The following is a 20,559-nucleotide window of genomic DNA, read 5'->3' as shown; positions in this document are numbered from 1 at the left end:
TAACTTCCGGGTCTCGGTACGCGGGACACCATTTTGTCGAATGCATGTTGATGGATTCACGGTAACAGGTATGCTCTTCTTAGCACTCACATTTACAGGTTATTCCGTTGACAATTAACATCCACAATCTTTTTACTTTTGGAGAAGCTTTACGTTTAGTTTGTTCTCGCCAATTATGTCTTTTATCGACCCTACAATACTCTTAGACTTTACCTATTTCCTGATTACGCGAATGGGAAAGAAATAACCTTCTGAACGCTTAGAGCATTCGCGAATATTATAATATTCGGATTGGGTCTTTATTAATTTCAATTCTTTCACACTTCTAACACAGCATCCAAATCCTTTTCAGTTACAATTTTTTTAGAATGCAATGCCACGTTCACCATGTGCAGAAGTGAGACATTTTCTACCATTACTGAATTTGAATTTGTGTTAGTTTACGGATATATCGACCACAACCCCGTAATTATTTTTACAAAAATGATTTTGTCATCAAGTGTTGCATTGGTTGTGCTCCTGGATACAGCAGTTTCTTTTTATTTTTTTCATAGGAAATTCCCCTTGACGAAGGGTTAGACCCGAAATGCATCGGGGAGCTCAATGTTACTCGAAGTTACATATGTTACTTTAAAGTTTGTTTGCTCAACATGAGATGTACAATGTGAAGAACTTTATTAAAATTGCTAACATAAGGAAAATCACAAAAGTGTACAACTTACTTTCTTTTTGTTTGAGACACTTTAAAGCACCAATGCGCCCACACAGAGTGCTGACGTGAGTCCGTCTTTTCATTGTAGGAGGACGTTTTTGCTACATAATTCACACACCTCGTTTGATCAGGAGGTGGTTCTCACTAGCACCTTACCCGTTAACATTGGATAACATTTGAACATTGAATCACCACGGAGTGCGGTCAGTCTTTATTGATTTGCAAAACATAAACCATCCCATAGCACGGTTTATAAATGGGCCCAGTCGAACTACACCACCTTTACTAGCTATACATCTATATGTTACGAAAGTCGTTTAAACACTCTGTAGAGTGTATAGCAGGGCATGGGGAGAGTAAACAAAGTTTTAATTCCCAAACTTTTGATATACAGTCCCTTTACTGTATCTATATTAAAGATATTAAATGGAATGAATAAATTGACTAGTGTCTCAAAAGGTATAGTGAAGCTCACCATCAGTAAAACACGAACCACTTCAACACCTACATATATCCACCTCAGCGACACAGCCTGACAAATAGTATCACTTATAATCACATGTAGTTCTCTAATGTCAACAAACTCATACAGAAAATATACTGCACATTTACATTTTTTATCTCTCACACATTTATAAAACATCTCTTCTAAAGAAGCACTCCCCAACTACTTCTATTCCATAAGAACAGACAATAATTAATATGTTTACTACCATATATTTTAATGTAGCTACCTTTTTATTATTTACTAGTCAGGAACTACAAAAACTATTCACTATACCCAAATGCAAACCAGAAACCATGTTCATATTTATCTCAACTTAGGATCACATGATTCAAACTATGCGTACATAGAAAAGGAATGTATCACTTTTCCTATCTACATCTCCTCTCCATGTAATCTCCAAACACTGTACACGGCCCCACTGTACAACAACCTACCCTGACTTACATTCAAACCTACCTCTCAGTGTCAAAAATAAGACCACAATCTGCCCACATAACATTTCTGCATTTGGTTTTATCGCTTTTAACTTAATAACACATATGTCTCCTACCACCTCCCCCCACCCCATTATTTCCACAAAAAGTATCAGTTGCATACGTGCGACATTTTCTTTATCTCCCCAAATACATTACAAACTCAAATTAACTCTGTACCACATTTTCAAAACAATACAGTCCTATAAAGATGACAAACGACACTTCTTCTCTGTGAAAAATTCCTAAACATATATAAAATACTTATATAACAACAGCTCAAATTTTATGCATATTTCATAATCAATATCAAACACAACACTTTACTAACACTATATTACTTTGAAATAAAAAATACTTTCAAAATTAAAAACATCACCTCAAATACTTAATCAATACTATAAAACACAAAACACACCTTGTTCATTTCTAACTCACCTTTGTAGTTGTTATCCAGATTTCAAATGACACACGCATACAATTCTCTCTTTCTCACACAGTACATGTAAAGCTCCGACTTCATCAAGAATGAAACCAGGAATGGCACAATTTCTCTGTCGCTCCACACATAAATACATGTAAAGAACAAATCAGAATACTTCATTCCTTCAACGACATTCCAAAACTTACCTCCATTGGTTAATTTTGAATTTTCCTTCCGAAAAGCTACTTATTTTTTAGCGCCACATACAGGTCACAAGTTCAAGCTATTTTATCACCACACTTTCTGGAACCTTCTACGACACCTGCAGGTTAAAAGTTCATCATTTTTTTTTAACCTATCGATATACTTTTGCAACATTTTATCGAACATTCAACGACACGTGCACTGTAAAAGTTCACACTAGGGGTCAGTAACAGTAGTTCATCAGCTTTATTCCCAACTCCAGCAGCACCTCACCTTACGCCCCCAGCGCCATCAGACCCGTAGGAGTCAGTGCTTTCCACTTTCCAAATACCAAATTCATTTCATACACACAAATTTACCTTTGCACTCCCTATATAACACCCCCTAAGCACCATTCACAAGTTACAATATTCGTCACGTTATAGTTCGAAATTAGCATTTAAAAAACCTTAGAAATTCACTGAAAAAACCATAGGTTTTAGGGAAAGTTATAGTTAATTGGACATTTCACTCATATAAAACCTGTGAAATTCCCCCGTTATAGTTAGGTCAGCTAACTATAACTCGCGCCCCCGCAATGCACTGCTGATGACGTCACATATTACATCACTCATGACATGGTCAGTGACATCACTGATGACATCTCAAATGACATCACTAATGACATCACTGATGACATCATCCATGTGATATATTGATGCATTTTCTCACACCTTAATATAACCTTTGATACACCCACTCTAAATTACAGACTGCCATTCTCAAAACCATAGACACTCCAACACCAATAACTACATACCCACTCACTGATTCTTAGGTTTACACACGCATCCACTCACTCACCCGTACAGTCACTCATACTTATGGTCACTCAGTACAGGACTATCATATGCACTCATACACCTATATAGAAACTCACACACCGCCACTCATCCACAGAGGTACTCACACACCTAGTCAGTCATGCAAATAATTAATCACACTGCAATTTAATCACCTATAAAGTTATACACACACCAGCTCACTTACTCATACAAATACTAGCACATACTTATACTCCTATACAATCACTGATACAAGCACAGACTCAGACATACAACCACTCTCACAATAACACACTCTCACTTATAGCCATTTATATACTCCAACACACATATATACTGCCTTTCACTTATGTAGTTACTAACACATATACAAATGAGATATACATTCACTCACTAACACACCTATACACACATTCACCCACCCATACAGTCCATCACAGATGCACTCTTGAAACCATGCACACAGTGAATCACCCACTCACACATATATGTACAGAGTTACATATACCCCATCACACAAACACTCAGGCACCCATACTCTGATACTCAGGCACCCATACTCAGATACTCAGACAACCAATCAATAACCCATATAGACACTCATGTAGCTATTCGCAAACCCATGCAGCTGCTTACACACCAACAGACAGATGGATACAGACATTCACACAGTTTACTTACTAACCCATGCATTCAGTAAGATAAATTAATTCACTCACTGATAGAGTCAGTCACGCACCTACTAAATCATCCATTCAGACACTTATACACCCACTCATTCTTCAATACGCCTTTCCCTATATATATTAAACATATTTAAACTTTACAGAAACACACAGTCACTGGATGATGTCATCAGTGATGTCATCAGTGACGTCATTTGAGATGTCATCAGTGATGTCACTGACCATGTCATAAGTGATGTAATATGTGACGTCTTCAGCAGTGCATTGCGGGGGCGCGAGTTATAGTTAGCTGAACTAACTATAACGGGGGAATTTCACGGGTTTTATATTAGTGAAATGTCCAACTAACTATAACTTTCCCTAAAACCTATAGTTTTTTCAGTGAATTTCTAAGGTTTTTTAAATGCTAATTCCTAACTATAACGTGTCTGAAACCTATGGTTTAATTCAGTGAATTTCAAAGGTTTTTTAAATGCAAATTTTTAATTATAAAAGTAGTTATACCTATGTTTTTTGTACAGAATTTGAAGATTTTTTTAAACTGTTAATTTGTAAATTATTTAATAAACAATATTATATACTTTTCTGAAAATTGTTTACATTTCTTTTTTATTAAAACTGAAATAAACTGTAATTATGTTATTTTAATTTTTTTATTTTAATATATTTATATTATTATTATTTTTTTTTTAAAGAAATTTTGGAGTCGCGCACCCTAAGCGTACCTAACGCGATGGATGTGGGTATTACAGCCGCCATATTGGAAAAGTTGTAAAGGATCCGCGTATGGTGTGCGACGGGTGCGTGTTTTCCAGTTACGTGATATACGTATAATATTACGCGCTGTGCGCGATAGGTATGTGACTGATGCGTGTCTCCTGCTCCCGCTAATTCACGACACATGCGCATTATGGTGCGCGACGCTTGCGCGGTGGCGGGCCCCGCGTGATGTCATATGTGGGGCGTGCTGGGTGCGCGACTGCCGCGGAATCTTTTCTGTTCTAAAATGATATGTATGTGTCTTTAATATACATATTAGGGCTAGCGATTATCTAAGGTATTCATAAAAATAAAATACTTCTATTTGTAATAAAGTTATATTATTTTTAAATATATTTTCGCGGAGTCGCGTCGGGTGTGTTTTTCGTGAGCGCAGGGTGCGCGACTCCCATTTGGCCTTAAAAAAAAGGATTTGATTGGCTCATAACATTTCCCACTGTAATTTCCCACACATTTCAATCATTCTTCTTGAAGTATCTTTAGAGAGACATCTCTGTGCTTTCAAGAAACCTTATTTCTTCATTTTTTTGGGTGTTTTTTAAAAAAAAAAGAAGAACATGGCTTCAGGACAGCAGCAGCAGGAGGAGGAACATTCTTCACTTTTCCACCCGGCAGAAGAAGGTGAATGCCACGAAGGTAACCTGCTGCATCTGCCGAAGAGTATTGTCAGGAGGTAGTAGTGAGAAGAAATACTCATGTGGAACTTCCTTGATGTATAAACATCTGAAGACCATACATCCTCTCAATCTGGCTCGGGAGGAATGCAGGCGAGCTGCAATGAACCCTCCTACTGTAGTGGCAAGCATTTCTGGGACATCAACTGGCAGACCTCCACCAGATATTCGACCAGAGTTTGCCTTCCTCGAACAGCACTGCGTGAAGTGCAAAAAACTCATATCTTTTGGAGAACAGTCAGTGGAAGCAGTTTGTGCTGGGCAATGGAACCAACGTTGCTAATTTTTTGTTTGCTTTGTTTTATGGAATGAAAAATAAATCCTGAAGTTTCCTGTTTTTTTCGATCTTTTTTTAAAATGTTTTTTAAAAAACACCCCAAAAAACTACCAAACTGTTCAGAAAAAAAAATGTATATAAAAGAAAAAAGAAAATAAAGTTCTTATCAGAACTACCTTATCTGGTTTAAGAAAGAACTATAATTGCATGGTAATGTGTGAAAGTTTGGTTGAATATATGTGTAGAGCATGATTGAGTGAAAGAATGCACTAGTAGTGTATGGTGAATGTATAAGTGCAGATCTATAAGGAAGTACTGCAGCATGACACTGCAAGCTCTTTAGCTGCACAGCGCTGCTGCACTTCCGAAGCACAGGGATGTGACATATTTACATAAATATGTCACAACTCTGTGCTTCTTCCTGCAGTGGCACACAAACAGCTGCCAAGTGCTACAGCAGGCACCCTTACATCATGGTGCAAGGATGTTTGTGTGGTGGAGAGATTGTTTTTGTGTAGGAAGGGACACCTTCCTGCACAAAAATAATCACTAAAGGCATTTTTGTCTTTCAATGTGTGCTTTGGAATGCAGCATGCATTGAAAGATGAAAAATGAGGTGTACTTGTATTAGTAGCTAAACCAGTCTATAAATAAATTGCTAGTAACTGGAATGATTACAGTGCTGCAAGTACAATACATGGTCAATTTATGAATGCTGAGATAATGGCGGAGTGATAGGATAAGAAGATACTGTTGATAATGACAGAGTAAAAGGATATCTATAGTGGTGGATAAGTGATGGAGAAGTATATGGAATAGACATGAGGATACCTAGTCTGTATAGTTAGAGTGCTGGTAGTTAACAGTGGGGTATATTTATAAGTTGTTGCATGTTGGCACAGTGATTAAAGAAAGATATGGTTCTATCAGGATAATTGCAGGAGTGGACAGAGACTGATAGTCTGATTGGGGCAGTACTTGAATACTGCCTGGCTTATAGCAAGGGTGAATCAGTACTCTGCTGGGGGTTAGAGGCCTGCATAGATTGTGCACATTTGATTGTAGCACTGCGTGTCTTAATACCTGAGTCATTCTACAAATGCATATATCGTGGCTGGATACTTACACTGCTGGTTGTTAACTGCAGGGAGACTTTATAAGTGCTTCTTTGTTGGCACAGAGATTAGATAAGGACATCCTTCTGACAGTATGATTGCAGGACTGGCCAGAGACTGACAATCTGATTGGGGCACTGCATGAATACTACCTGGCTTATAGCAAGGGTGAATCAGTACTCCGCTGGGGGTTAGAGGCCTGCATAGATTGTGCACATTTGATTGTAGCACTGCGTATCTTAATACCTGAGTCATTCTACAAATGCATGCATAGTGACTGGATACTTACACTGCTGGTAGTTGACTGCACAGAGACTTTATAAGTGTTTCTGTGTTCGTACAGAGATTAGATAAGGACATCCTTCTGACAGTATGATTGCAGGACTGGACAGAGACTGACAATCTAATTGGGGCACTGCATGAATACTACCTGGCTTATAGCAAGGGAGAATCAGTACTCTGCTGGGGGTTAGGGGCCTGCATACATTGCGCACATTTCACTGTAGCACTAAGTGTCTTAATGCCTGAGGCATTCTACAAGTGTATGGATACTGAGTAGATAATGAGAGTGCTGGTAGTTGACAGGAAGGTGAGTTTTTAAGTGCTTGTGTGTTGGCACAGCGATTAGATAAGAACATGCTTCTCTCCGGATAATTGCAGGAATGGACAGAGACTGATAGGCTGATTGGGGCACTTCATGAATACTACCTAGTTATTGCAAGGGTGAATCCGAAGTTTGCTAGAGGTTACAGGCCTACATACACTACGCACATTTCACTGTAGCACTATGCGTCTTAATGCCTGAGGCATTCTACAGGTGTATGGACACTGACTAGATAATGAGAGTGCTGTGAGTTGACAGAAGGGTGAGTTTTTACGTGCTTCTGTGTTGGCTCAGACAGTAAATAAGGACATGGTTCTGTCAGGATGATTGCAGGACTGGATAGAGAGTGACAGTCTAATTAGGGCACTACTTGAATACTAACTGGCTTATAGCAAGGGTGAATCAGTACTCTGCTGGGGGTTAGGGGCCTGCATACATTGCGCACATTTAACTGTAGCACTATGTGTCTTTATACCTGAGGCATTCTACAGGTGTATGGACAGTGACTAGATAGTGAGAGTGCTGGTAGTTGACAGAAGAGAGAGTTTTTAAGTGCTTCTCTGTTGGCACAGCGATTAGATAAGGACATGCTTCTGTCAGGATAATTGCAGGACTGGACAGAGACTGATAGGCTGATTAGAGCACTGCATGAATACTACCTAGTTATTGCAAGGGTGAATCAGAAGTCTACTGGGGATTACAGGCCTGCATACATTTCGCCCATTTCACTGTACCACTATGTGTCTTAACGCCTGTGACATTCTATAAATGCATGGATACTGAGTGGATAGTTTAAATGGTGGTAGTTGACAGCAGGGAGAGTTTATAAATGCTTCTGTGTTGTCACAGTGATTATATAAGGACATGCTTCTATCAGGATAATTGCAGGAATGGACAGAGACTAATAGGATGATTGTGGCACTGCATAAATACTACTGAGCTTATTGCAAGGGTGAATCTGTAGCATGCTGGGGGTTACAGGCCTACATACATTGTGCACATTTCACTGTACCACTATGTGTCTTAATGCCTGAGACATTCTAGCAGTGTACGCACAGTGACTAGATACTGAGAGTGCTGGTAGTTGACAGGCGAGTGAGTTTTTAACTACGTCTATTTTGGAACAGAAATTACATAAGGACATGCTTCTGTTAGGATGACTGCAGGAGTGGACGGAGACTGATACTCTGATTGGACACTGCATAAAAACTACGTGGCTTATTGCAAGGGTGAATCAGTAGTCTCCTGGGGATTACAGGCCTGCATACATTGCACACATTTCACTGTAGCACCATGTGTCTTAATGCCTGAGGCATTCAAAAAGGTGTATGAACACTGTCTAGATACTGAGAGTGCTATGAGTGGACAGAAGAGTGAGAAATAAGGACATGGTTCAGTCAGGATAATTGCAGGGCTGGATAGAGAGTGACAGTGTAATTGGGGCACTCCTTGCATACTACCTGGCTTATAGCAAGGGTGAATCAGTACTCTGTTGGGGGTTAGAGGCCTGCATACATTGCACACATTTAACTGTAGCACTATGTGTCTCAATGCCTGAGGCATTCTACAGGTGTATATACACTGACTAGATGGTGAGAGTGCTGGTAGTTGACAGAAGAGTGAGTTTTTAAGTGATTCTGTTTTGGCAGAGCGATTAGATAAGGACATGCTTCTGTCAGGATAATTGCAGGAGTGGACAGACTGTGATTGAGGCACTGCATGAATACTACCTAGTTATTGCAAGGGTGAATCAGAAGTCTGCTGGAGGTTACAGGCCTGCATACATTACGCACATTTCACTGTAGCACTATGTGTCTTAATGCCTGAGGCATTCTACAGGTGTATGGACAGTGACTAGATAGTGACAGTGCTGATAGTTGACAGGAAAAGAAGTTTTCAAGTGCTTGTGTTTCAGCACAATCAATCAATCAATCACATAACTTGTAAAGCGCACTACATCCCCGTGAGGGTTCCAAGGCGCTGGGGGGAGGTGGGGGTGCTGCTGCTATAGGTCAAAGAGCCCGGTCTTGAGTTGTCTCCTGAAGGTCAGCAGGTCTTCGGTTTGTCGCAGGTAGAGGGGGAGGGTGTTCGAGGTCCTTGCGGCGCATTGGGAGAAGGATCTGCCTCCGGAAGTAGTTCTCTGGATGCGTGGGACCGTGGCCAGGGCGTGGTCGGCAGAGCGGAGTTTCCTGTTGGGTACATAGAAGGAGAGTCGACTGTTGAGATAGGCTGGGCCGGTTTTGTGGAGTGCCTTGTGTGCGTGGATCAGGAGCTTGAAGGAGATTCTTTTGTCGACGGAGAGCCAGTGCCGGTTCCTCAGGTGGGGGGTTATGTGGTCGTGGCGCGGGACGTCGAGGATCAGGCGTGCAGAGGCATTGTGGATTCTCTGCAGTCTGCTGATGAGCTTGGACGAGGCTCCGGCGTAGAGGGCATTTCCGTACTCGAGTCTGCTGCTGACTAGGGCCTGGGTGACTGTTTTCCTCGTGTTTGTTGGGATCCATCTGTAGATCTTGCGGAGCATGCGGAGGGTGTTGAAACAGGTGGAGGAGACTGCGTTGACTTGTTTGGTCATGGAGAGTTTCGAGTCGTGGATGACTCCCAGGTTGCGTGCGTGGTCGGTGGGGGCTGGGGGGGACACCAGTGACGTGGGCCACCAAGAGTCATCCCATGCGGAGGGGTTGGATCTGAGGATGAGGATTTCCGTCTTGTCTGTGTTCAGTTTGAGGCGGCTGTCCTCCATCCAGTCTGCGACGTCCTTCATTCCTTGGTGGAGGTTGGATTTGGCAGTGCGGGGGTCCTTGGTGAGAGAGACGATCAGCTGAGTGTCGTCGGCGTAGGATATTATGTTGAGGTCACGCTGTCGGGCGATACGTGCTAGTGGTGCCATGTAGACGTTGATCAGCGTCGGGCTGAGGGAAGATCCTTGAGGGACGCCGCAGATGATCTTGGAGGCATCGGATCGGAACGGGGGGAGACGGACTCTCTGAGTTCTGCCGGAGAGGAAGGAGGTGGTCCAGTCCAGGGCCTTGTCTCGGATCCCTGCGTCGTGGAGGAGTGTGCGTAGTGTGTGGTTGCAGACGGTGTCGAAGGTGGCGGAGAGATAAAGGAGGATGAGGGCCGCCGTCTTGCAGTTGTCTAGCAGGATCCTGATGTCGTCTGTGGCGGCGATGAGGGCGGTCTCGGTGCTGTGGTTGCTGCAGAAACCTGATTGGACGGGTCCAGGATGTTGTTGTCTTTAAGGTGACGGGTGAGCTGGGTGTTTACAATCTTCTCAATGACCTTTGCTGGGAACGGAAGTAGGGAGATGGGACGGAAGTTCTTGAGGTCGCTCAGGTCCGCCTTGGGTTTCTTCAGTAGGGCATTGATCTCTGCGTGCTTCCAGCTCTCAGGGAAGGTGGCGGTCTCGAAGGAGAGGTTGATGATTTTGTGCAGGTGGGGCGCGATGGAATTGCTGGCTTTGTTGAAGATGTGGTGCGGGAGAGGGTCGGAGGGGGAACCGGAGTGGATTGTTCCCATGGTCTTGATTGTGTCCTCGATGCTCATGTTGGCCCAGGTTGTCAGGGTGTGGTGGGCGGTGGGGTGTGGTGGGTTCGGTGCGGTGTGGTCGGTAGGGGTCGTCCGGGGTCTGAAGCTGTCATGGATGTCGTGATTTTCCGGTGAAGGAAGGTGGCAAGGGAGTCGCACAGGGCTTGCAACGGTGGGATGTCGTTGGCGTTGGAGCTGGGGTTGGAGAGTTCCTTCACGATGGTTGAGAGCTCCTTGCTGTTGTGTGCGTTGTTGTGAAGGCGGTTTGTGAAGGATGTTCTTTTGGCTGTCCTGATGAGGCGGTGGTTGTTGCGGATGGCGTCTTTGTGGGCGGTGCGGCTGTCTGGCGTCTTGTCGCTGTGCCATATGTTTTCCAGTTTCTGGCAGGTGCGTTTTGAGTCGAGGAGTTCCGGGGTGAACCAGCTGACTCTTCTGCTGGTGTCTCTGCTGGTGGGGTTTTTCAGTGGGGCGACGGTGTTGGCGCAGTCGTTCATCCAGCGTTCGAGGGGGAGTGCACTTTCGTCTGGGTTGGTGGGGTTCGTCGGAGGGTTGAGTGAGAGGCTTGACTGTAGTTGTTCTTGGGTGACTTTGTCCCAGCAGCGGCGGGGTGTCTGTAGTGTGTGGTGGTGTGTGAGGGGGTTACGGAAGGAGAAGTGGATGCAGTGGTGGTCTGTCCAGGTGAGTTCGGAGACATGGCTGAAGGTGACGTGGGGGCTTGAGGAGAAGATGGCATCTAGCGTGTGGCCGGCACTCTGAGTCGGCGTCATGATGAGCTGTTTCAGTCCGAGGTTGGCGAGGTTGTCGATCAGGGTGGAGGAGTTGCTGTCGTTGTTGTTCTCTAGGTGAAAGTTCAGGTGTCTGAGGAGGATGTAGTCGGTGGAGGGCAGCGCGTGCGTGCTGATGAGGTCGGCGATGGAGTCGCAGAATTGAGGCCGGGATCCTGGTGGTCTGTAGACGAGGGTGCGTCTTAGGGTGGTCTTGGGGTCCATGTGGATCTGGAACTGCATGTGTTCGGCGGTGCTGAGGGTGTCGTTGGTGTTTGTTGATACCCTGATGGTGTTTTTGTGGACGATGGCGATTCCTCCTCCGGCCCTGTTGGTGCAGTCTCTGCGGGTGATCTTGTACCCATCTGGGATGGCTATGGCAATGTCTGGCGAGGAGGTTTTGTTCATCCAGGTCTCGGTCAGGAAGGCGACGTCCGGTGATGTGGTGTCGAGTAGGTCCCAGAGTTCGACGGCGTGTTTGTGTGCGGAGTGGGTGTTGATCAGGATGCATCTAAGCTGGTTGGGTTCCGGTGTGGCTGGCGTCTTGGCGCTTTCAAGGCAGGAGAAGCTGCAGTTCCGGCAGGTGAAGGGGCCGTGGGTGCGCTTCGGGGTGGCCTTGCAGCAGGTGTGGGTTCTTCCTGGGTTGAGAGCGACGAGGGTGCTGGCGTCGTAACGGTGGCGGTCTTCGTGGCTGGTGCAGGGGCCAGGTGATCTGGCGCTGGGCGCGGTCCAGGCGCGGACGGGCGCAGATGGGCTTGCAGCGGGGGGAGAGCGACCTACCAGGAAGGTCAAGGGTCGCTCTCCTCACCACGCAGCGGCCGCCATATATGGGGAGGTGGAGAGGGAGGAGCAGCTGGGAGGCGGGAGGTGAGGGACGGGTGAACAAATGGGCGTGGAGGGGGCAGGGCCGCAGGGGAGGCAGCAGCGGGGACGGGGGACAGGAGACCGGCGCGGGGCACAGAAGAGCAAAAAGGGTACAAAAAAAAGGGCGCAGAGGCACATGTCAGCACAGGGGTACAAAGAACGGCGAGGGGTACAGAATAAAAGGGGGCAAAGAATCAGAGCAGGTCAAGGGTCGCTCAGAGAGTAGATACAGACATAGCGCTGTCAGGATGATAGGAGCAGTGGACAGGAACTAACAGTGTGATTGCTTATCTACATGGCTACTGTATGGATTTTTACAGGAGTGAATCACTAGTGTGCTGCAGGTAAAGGTACCGCATAAATTGTGCGCATTTACTTATATACTAACTACGAAACTAGACATTATAGAACCACAAAATCACTTGTCATACACTTATAAAATCACATTTACACCACGTGTGCAATCCTCTAATGTATCAGATACCTCTCATTAATTCATACAAATATAAATATAATGTAAACAAATACCTGACTCATGACATACCAACTACTACATAGCAGAAAGAATAAAATGTAGTGACTTTCTTTGCAGCTACATATTGTCCTTTAAATCTACAAATATGCAACTTCATCAAACTGTACCTCTCAACAGACTTAATGAAGAAGAGTAATAAAGAACACTTTTTTTATAAGGAATTTTTAAACTGCACAAACTGCATCAACTAATAACAGAGTCATAATTATTAAAAGCTTATATGATCATTTTACAAACAGCACAATTGTACCTCATTTTACCACACTATCTATAATAATGCAATATTTTTAAACTATACCTTTTTACACAGAAGATATAATCATGCCTAATAAACTACACCTTATATGAATATTTTAGAAAATGCACTTTCTTAGTACATATTTAACCAATTAATAGTAAATAAGAGCCTTCATTCAACTATATCTTCCAACACACTTAAATATATATATTACTGCACATACTGTTTTTTAAACAAACTTCAAGTACAATAAAAATAATCCCAATATACATCTCTGCATTTAATAATATATTTCAAACAACACAGTTTCATAAAAATGTCAAATCTTTTTTAAATTAACCTCAAAAAATATGTAACTCACCTATTTAAAAAAATCTGTTGAATGCAAAATCTCACACACTCAGTCAGGATTTTCTTTTTCACACAGAGAATGTAGATCAACAGACTCTGCAAGGTTGAACCAGTATTGGCACACTTTCCGTCAATTTTTCAACACATATAGACATAAGCAACAAATGGCATTGCTTCCCAGTGTTTTTCAAATTGAAAAACGATTTTCCATTGTTCACAGAGAATAATACTTCTCAACTGATATCTTCACCCCTCGTCCTTAATCTCAGTTTCCATAGCAACAGGTCATGCAACATTCAACTTAGCTGCCATGTCACAAGTTCACCACACAATGTTGCAAATGACAATAGCAGGTGTGGTTGGCTTTACAATGCTTGACCTTATCCTTTAAGCTGTACCTTTCCAGCATATGTTAATAAGCTGGAAAGAAACATAGGGGCATATTATCAAGCCAGGCTATAAAATTATCGCCGCTTTAGCGGCGAAAACTGCCGCTAAAACGGTGATAATGGGCTTGAAAATATGCTCTATGGAATTCCAATTGAAGCTCAGGTTAGATGTCCTTTACATCTAACATGGGCTTCAATTGGAATTCCATAGAGCATATTATCAAGCCCATTATCGCCGTTTTAGCGGCAGTTTTCTGCCGCTAAAGCGGCGATAATTTTATCGCCTGGCTTGATAATGTGCCCCATGCATTGTAAACAAAGTAAAATGCACCCTATATTTGAATGTAGAGTGTTCTTAAACAGCCAATCAAATCTCTACTTTCTTAAAAACAGCATCGTGTCCACCATTTTGCCTACCTCAGCTGCAGACATCATCTGATTACCTACAGAAATCCCTTCAAGATGCTTTCTGTGTGGATTATTGGACACAGCTATATTTTCTGGTGCAAAAGGTATGCTGAAAGCAGAGGTATTGACAAAGATCTAGATTTGCAAAATGTAGACATTAAATGGATTGGACAGAGAGGATTAAAGTGGCACCAATTGATGCCATTGGTTAAATCCTTTATGCTTCTCCAACCATCTGACCTCATGATTGTGCACTGTGGTGGCAATGACCTAGGCACATTGACTGGGTTAGCTCTGGAAATGCTAATGAAGGACACCTTTGCAGAATTGATGTTGCTTTTCCCCCAAACTGCCTTTGTGTACTTTAACATCTGCCAAAGACAGAAATGGAACAGGTTCAATCAATTTTGTCTACAGATTGAGAAAGCTAGAAAAAATGTCAATAAAGCTGTTTCTGCTTATCTCAAAGACCATTGTATGGAGTCCATATACAACAACAATCTGCAATTTAATATGGATGGGATATACAGAAGAGATGGTGTACATTTCACAGATGAGGGAAACAGAGTCTTTGTCAACAACTCACGACTCTGCATTGGCACTTACATGTAGCTACAAAAATCTCCCAATAAACACAAGGGCTCTTTTTAGAGCCACCCAATATCCTAACATATAACCTAGGTTTTTATTTAAAAAAAAATAATATTTTTCCTTGGAGTCGCGTACCCCTCGCGTGCACACTAGGGGCCGCGCTGAGTGCCACGCTAGGTACGCGACTCCGTATTTTCCCATAAAAAAAACATGGCTCTTCTCATTAATTTCTATTCGCCCCGGGAACCCCATCCCCTGGGGCCCACATAACACGTTGGGGACCGTGGGGGGAGCCCCAATGCCCCCACGGTCCTACCGGCTCCCCGTGACCTTCGGGAGCTGGCATAGCTTTTTGCGCTAGGAGTCGCGTACCCCTCATATTTTCCCGTAAAAAAAGAACATGGCTCTTACCATTAAGTTCTATTTGCCCGGGGGACCTCATCCCCCGGGGCCCACATAACACGTTGGGGACTGTGGGGGAGCCCCAATGCCCCCACGGTCCCGCCGGCTCCCCGCGACCTTCGGGAGCCAGCATAGCTTTTCGCGCTAGGAGTCGCGTACCCCTCATGTGCACACTAGGGGCCGCGCTGCGCGCCGCGCTAGGTACGCAACTCGGTATTTTCCCGTAAAAAAAACATGGCTTACCATTAATTTCTATTCGCCCCGGGGCCCAAATAACACATTCGGGACCGTGGGGGGAGCCCCAATGCCCCCACAGAACCACCCCCTCCCCGCGTACTACGTGAGACGGCATTGCTTTTCCACATGGGGAGCTGCTAACATGCAGCTCCCCATGACGAAAAGCAATCTACTTTGCTTCATTGAAGCGAGAGCAGGTTTCCCTGCTCTCGCTTCAATGAAGCAAAGCAGTTTGCAATGACAGGTCGGGAGCCGTGAGACTCCCGTCCTGTCATTGCAAACAACAGTGTCCCGGGGGTGGGCATCCCGGGACACTGCAGGAGCCGGCTCTGGGGGTTGCGGTCCCCAGGGCCACCATAGACTCCAGGAAGGGGCCACGAGGCCCCCCTCTGAAATCTGTAGGAAGCCCCGGGGAGGTGGTGGTCCCTGGGGTCAGGGGTCCCTAAAGGACCCCATATTTACATCTTAGTGCCCCGGGGAGGTGGCGGTCCCCGGGGCATGTGTGGGGACTCGAGCCCCCGAGACATTTATTAACAAAAAAGAAGCCCCGGGGGGTGGCAGTCACTGGGTCTGCGGTGGTCCCTCTGGGCCCCCGCTAACACTATTTTGAAATGCCCCCGGGACTTGCCCACCCGGGGGCTAATTATTAACGAAGCGCGGGAGTCTGCGCTTCATTTTTTTCATTTTTCGCAGCTGGATCCGCGCACCCAGCGCCTATTCGCCCGATTTTTCAAAAAAAAGAATCTTTTTTTTGCCCACACATAGGTTTCTATCCTGCCCCCTTTTCCTGATTTCCACATTTGTTTTTCAGTTTTCTTCTGCCTCTGTTCTACCAAGGCACAAAATGGCTGCCAACACTTCCTGGTTTGGAGTGTTGACAGCCAATTAACATGAAGCTCGTGATCAGGAGGATGCGTGCAGGGTGTACATAGGGTGCGTGGATTCTCCGCGCCTCTCGATATCACTATCTTTATTTCTTAATTTCTCAAAAACTACTGAACGGATTTACACCATTTTTAAAAAGGTTGCTGTCTGAGCCAAGCAGTACCTTTTTGCCAAATGTGGTGTATTTCCGTTCAGCAGTTTTTGCAATAACAGTGTCTAAAGTTTCCAATGGGAAAATGATTTTTTCACCACTATTTTTTGAATCTCTCAGGAACTACTGAACAGATTTACACCATTTAAAACAAGCATTTGCAATGCATTGGTCTCGCCTTTGGGACCTTATATATATTTAGCTATGCAGCACATTATCCTGGGTGCTGAAACATTTACTGTTCTTTAACGTGGAGGGAAACTAAGCACCAAACTGCGTGACAAGCCAGGTATGGGAACACATGTAGAGAAATATTGCCTTTCAGCTGGGAATGGTATAATTCAAAACTCTGTTTTTAATATAAAAGCAGGGCCTTTGGTGGTCATATCAATGAAAATACAAGACTTGGAAAAAAAAAGAGATGGCAGCTGTGGGAAGCAGGGGTCTTAGGACACAGACTAAAAGAGGGTTCTTGGAGGGGAATCTTAGCAGAAAACACAGCAAATCAGGGCAGAAACAAAAGAAGACGGCTAGGTGAAAAGCGTTGAAGGTGAGGCCCTGAAGAACGGATGCACTGAACAGGACAGTAACTGCAGTAGAGGAGGGTGTACAGTGATGATTCAGTAGTGGACAGAGACCGGAGTAAACTAGGATGGGGAACGGAAGTGTAGACGAGGAGGGCCGGGGCTTCCTCACCACGCCGGGCTGCTGGAATTTGTGCGCTACTCATGGCTCCCAAGTCTGTGGCTCACACGGTTTGCTTAATAATTAGAGCCTTGTACACATTTCTGCAGGGCAGACAGGTTCAGCGCAGGCGGTGTTTATTTAATAAAGAGACGGTGAAGTAACTGCCGTTTCATTGTTTGTTTACTGATGTTTGCAGCCCGATTGTTTGGGCTGTGAGAGGCGCTATGTGGGCCAGTTCTGTCAGACCCCCGCCCGGGGAGCACCGCACCGGCTCCTATTAATGACTGCAGAGCCTTCTGTTTATCAAAGGACCTCAAAGCTCTCCTTCCCCCACTTTTCCTCCCACACTCCTTGCCCTCAACCCAGGTTTTAAAAAGCATCCCTGTGAAAACAAGAACAGGGGAAAATGCACAGGTCAACTCTGAAAACACAACGAAAAAGGCCTAAAATGGGGCCTGTGGTAGCCGCGTGCACCTCCTAGTCTTTTCAAATGAAACTAAGTACTGAAAATAAAAACAAGCATTGGAAAACAGACTACCATGTGATCAGCACCATTTAGGCTTGTCGAGTGGCTTAAATACCAGACTGCAGTACTTGAGCGACAGCGTCTCTGCCCGCACCAAAGAAGCTGTGTCCAGGACCTTTTAATGGCCAGTGGAATTTCATTTATTCCCACAAAGAAAAAACACAGCGGTTATGTGTTATTAAAAGAACCTATTCAATGGGCGTTACATGTTATATTCATCAGAAATATCTAAAACTCCAAGTATGTTGACTTGGAATCGCCCGGACCCATGAGCTCTTGAAACAGAAGCTCTTCTGCTTTGCATTAACGTTTTATGAAGCTGGAAGTGTAAACAAATTGCAGAGGACTCGTTTGCTAACTACAAAAGCAGTTTCCCTAGATTCAGCTGCCCTTCACATTTTTCGCTCGCCCGTTCCTTGTGTGACTCTCACGGTGCTGCGGTGGCACTGGAAACAGTTCCGCCTGGTATCCTGCATTCCTAACAGAAAGTAGAATTACAATGTCCGAAGGCCTTGCAAATTGTATGCCACTGCATTGTCCTTCGTGGTGTTGCCTGTCACCATTGTACTTGAGTAGGTTAAAGGGGTGCTCAATGACTGCGCTCACCTCGGGTTTCACCAGCCAAGAGAGGATGTGGTCCGCCGGCTAGATTCTGACTTTGGTGCAGGAAACCAAGGTTTGAGCCTCTGGGTCCCGTCCACATCCTGTGATTCTGGGCAAATCACTTAATCTCCCCGATGTGTAATGTAACCGGTGCTCATGTAAAGCGCTCCAATACCTTCGGGTCGAGTTCGCGCTATATAAATCTGCATGGAAAAACCCTCCAAAAAACAAGGCCTGTACTGATTCGGTGAATGCATCGCCATTAGTGGAAATGCGCCACGCTTGCGAATCCAGGCGTAGCCATCCAAACGCAAATGTGTTGCGGCATGTACAGGATCATGGGCTTAGTGGTCACTGCACCCTATCTGGCTCATTACTTGACAGTAGCAAGGCTTCTCTCAGGTCCGGTTGCTGCCACTCTGTTCTTAACCTGGACATCAGGCTGTGGAATTTCTCTAAAAGATAACCTTTCGAGGTATTGGGATTGTTTTTTATTGTTTTGCTGAATATATTTCATTTATTTATTTCTGAGGGATTTTAAGACCTGCTAGGGATCAATCACTATATATCGTCGACGCCGGGAGTCGACCTTGGTTACCCGGTCTCCGAGTAACCTGCTCTACCTATTCTGCCCTGGAAAGAGGAGCTCCGTGCCACGTCCGAGATCAGTAATTATATACTCACTGCCTACATAATCCTTGGAATGCATTGTTATATGTTGTGCGAGTCTTGGTCGTGTTTGCTTCGGTAGATGCAAGTACCCATGAAATCATTTAGCATTCCGCATAGTGAAGTGACATGCTTTTAATTGCCCCCACATTGGTCAACAGACCCATCCTTACCCTAGCAACATTCAGACAGAAATCAGAGTAACCACATTTTTCGTAATCTACTGCTATAACCTTGTGGTTGGCACACTGAAGTTAATGAACCCAATTAACCTCCCCTGACGACGCAGCATAAAAAAACTTGTGTTGCATTGACTTTCGATGGCAAACCAAAGTGCCCATCCACAGGACCCAAACCCCAGCGAGAGGGAGATTGAAGTCTAAAATATATAATTACGGACTCAGCCCAGGGACCCATTAGTTGAAGTGCTCAGGATAAAAGAGCCGCGATCAGGCGCTGGGACTCGAACCTGGTCCCTCATTCTAAAAGGGGCAGTTGGGCCCGTGAGCCACCTATACCTATCTGGTGCTTTTCTCTCCTTGACATTCCATACATAAATATATTATCTACTGGCGGGCGCCAGTAGATAGTTATAGTTAGGACCTATTTTCCATAGGAAATCCGCAACATTCTATTGGGAATATCTTTGGCGCCGATTGACGAATCTTCGCGAAATTCTCCAAACTTTTGGCCAGCTCCGCTCCGCTCCTACCCTGAAAGTTTTGCGGTTATCCGTGAAGAGGGGGCTGAGAAAAAAGGGGGGTCCCAAAACGCATTTACCCCATGCAATTTCACATAGGATCTGTTGTCGCAGCTACAGCCCAAACCGCTGAACGGAATGACACCAAATTTGGCAAAGAGGTAGTCCTCAGTTCGGACTCGTGCCTTTTGCATATTTGGTGTGAATCTGTTCAGTAGTTCCTGAGAAAATGAGGGTAAAATAGTTAGTGATATCTATGGCCACGGAGGATCCGCAGACCGTACCCGCACCGTAAGCGCACCCTCCCGAACGGAGCACGCACCCTCCCGATCGCGCGCTGAATGCTAATTGGCTGTCGAGCGTCTCTCTACATTCGAAACCAGGAACTGTTGGCGGCCACTTTCTGCCTCGGTAGAAGCGAGGCTGAAGATGGAAGGGGAATAAGTGTGTAAAAGATATAAAGGGGGCAGAGTTGAAATACTCTGACCCTCTAGATCTGCTTAGGGGTCGCAGAAGGACCCCCTGTGGCCCCCCCTTTTTTTTTAAAAAAAAGAGGAGAAACGCGCGCACGGTGCGCGCATCCTATCGCATTAGATGCACGGATTCTCTAGCGGTGGGTGCGCGGATCCACGGCAACGTTTTTTGAAAAACAACAAGAAATCATTGGTTGTATAACAACTTTCTACACTGAAAGGTAGGGTGTATATTTTTGTTTTTTAAAGGTATGATTGTTATTGGTTAACAAAAACAGGT

The sequence above is a fragment of the Triturus cristatus genome, chromosome 8 (assembly GCF_964204655.1).
Source record: "Triturus cristatus chromosome 8, aTriCri1.1, whole genome shotgun sequence".
Taxonomy (NCBI): domain Eukaryota; kingdom Metazoa; phylum Chordata; class Amphibia; order Caudata; family Salamandridae; genus Triturus; species Triturus cristatus.
This window is presented reverse-complemented; position numbering follows the sequence as displayed.